This window comes from Lactuca sativa, chromosome 9, assembly GCF_002870075.4.
Source record: "Lactuca sativa cultivar Salinas chromosome 9, Lsat_Salinas_v11, whole genome shotgun sequence".
Classification (NCBI taxonomy): Eukaryota; Viridiplantae; Streptophyta; class Magnoliopsida; order Asterales; family Asteraceae; genus Lactuca; species Lactuca sativa.
In genome coordinates, this window is record NC_056631.2 from 72,209,201 (window position 1) to 72,211,742 (window position 2,542).

Consider the following 2,542-nt stretch of genomic DNA (forward strand, 5'->3'; position numbering starts at 1 on the left):
TGTGTTTCTTCAAGAAAACGTTTATTACCAAAACTGGAACTGACTTCTTCCCGACGTACGTATGTAATTATCAAATTACAGGAGAAGTGATTTGAATCCGTCTATCTTTCATTGAACTGATGTACTATATGTACATCTTATTGGCTTTCCTGATATCAAAACGCTCAAACCATGACGAAAAAAAAAATATCAATTCATCTTTATTTCCAAAGGAATATATATATGTGGGTATATACGCACACTTAAGAAAACGTTTATTACAAAACCTGGAACTGACTTCTTTTCGACATATCTAACCAGATTACTGGAGAAGTGATTTAAACAGTTTATACCATGTATATATATTTACATCTCATTGGCTTTCCTACAAAAACCTCAAGCCATGAGGGAAAAAAGAAAAAAAAAAAAAAAACTTTCACTCTTATCTTATTTCCAGATGGAATATATATATATATGGGTATATACACACACTCAATCTAGTAGCTCCATAAAGACTCATCATCACAAAATTCCATGGTATGATCCCCATAGCTGCCATACCCTACCTGTCTCTCCGGAGGTGCTACCATCAGTCCCTCCGCCATGCTGGCAAACAATCCGGGCATCTCGAAAATATCTTCTTCATCCACGTAAAGCTGAATTTCCGGCAACTCAATTGTTTCAACAATCTCCACAACTTCCTTCACTTCCTTCGTGTATCTGAAAGCCTCCGCAGCTTCTGCTGCAGCCTTTTGTATATCATGTATGCTGCTAGACTTCGGGATCGGCAATCGCCACACTGAATCAGCGAAATTCAAACAAGCCAATCGCCCCCTGAAGGCAAACGCCGCCACATCATGTGCTCTTGCTGCCATTACAGCAGTGGGATGTGTCCCTAGCCATACCCTAAACTTCTTCTTCGGCTCTCTCACCTCACAAACTCACTTACCGTTATCCCTCATCCTCACTCCCCTGTAAACTGGGTGTCGAGTCTCCCTAAACTTCTTCCTTCCGGCTCGCTTCTTTGGGTTCATTGAAGCCAGTTTCACATCTCTTTCAGCAGTTACACCCTCGATGGTACCTGTGCTGCAGTTTAAGCTAAAAACGGATGCGCAGGGAGCCTTTCCCGATGACTCGGTGAAGGAATCCATATGTTGGTTGTGTGAGAAATTTATGAGCGAAGTTATGGTTTTGTTGGTAGTTTTTGCAAGTTATGACTTATAATTTATAATTTATAAGTGAAGTAATGGTTGTTTGGTATTGTTTTATGAGCGACTTTAAGTGACTGATATACCAATGGCGATGCTTATATAGACATATGTGGAGTGTGTTTGATGGGGTTTGGGAAACGAGCTGGTGGCTTGCGTGGTGGAGGAAAGAGGCTGTACAAGTGGCTTTATTTTATTTATTTTTAACGCGTGATATTTTTAGTAAATTATAAACTATCCTTAGAGTATTGGTAATTTACAGATTCAGTCCAATAGAGTCAAATGTTGTAATTGGTGTACAATTAGTTTTGTTTAACAGTAATGTTTTATATACAGTCTAAGGTCCCGTTTGATAGTTACTGTCTCGGAAAGTGTTGTCTGAGAAAGTTTTCTGACTGTGAAAGAAACCATGATGTTTGATTATATATTTGATTGACTGTGCTGAATGACAAAAAAAAAGTAATAATTCAATAAAAAATAAATTTAAAAAAAAAGTTATTTAAAAAAATTAATAATCCAATAAAGAAAAAAAAAGAGGCGGGGTTTGGTGTATAATTGTCTTTCCAGTCCATTCAGCCAGAAACATATGATTTTGGGGCTTTCTGGAAAAGACATATCTTACCGGGAAATATCCATTCTTTTGTGCAAATCAAACAGTCTTTTCGGTCCATTCAGCCAGAAAGATCTGTTTGGACCTGGAAAGATGCGTATCAAACGGGGCCTAAATTAGTATATGTTTAGCGTCATCACATTGACGGCACATGGTTGGTCTTTTTGATCATTTTAGTCCATTTATTTTCAATCTGCTTTGTTTCTAGTTATTTTTTAATAAATTAATTAATTCATTTATTTATTAATAAAACTCAAAAATGCATATATCTCTATAAAATTGCATATCAAAATCATAATTATTACTCAGCTAAAACCCTAAACTCATTTCTTAAATCAAAACCTCCGACCAACATGTGCTCTTAGCACAGTAAATAACCATAATCTAATAGATTTAAAAGAATAAAACACAAAATTTTATTTTCATTTGCTTAATATTCATCATCCATTCACAATGGTGGAATTTCGTGCTTCATCAAAGGCTCATACGGAAGCCACCACATCTACTTCTCCTAAGAAACCCTGTCTTATGCTAGCTTCCCACAATTTTGACATTGACTATGAGAACCAGTACCATTCCTTTTAAATACCTAAAGAAATCATTCAAGATTTCCACACAAAGAAGAGGACATTAGGCTTTAAGAAATCATCAACGAACATGTCGTGTTCCTAAACAAGAAGAGCTTTCTTGAAGCGATTGGGTTTCCTCCAATTTTAGAAGCATTGTATTTGAGTATCATTCAAGT

General features: G+C 36.3%; 1 pseudogene; it reads right to left on the minus strand.

Annotated features, from left to right (window-relative positions):
* Positions 1-237: 237 nt before the first annotated feature.
* Positions 238-1,370, minus strand: LOC111901698 (dehydration-responsive element-binding protein 1A-like; annotated as a pseudogene).
* Positions 1,371-2,542: the final 1,172 nt, after the last annotated feature.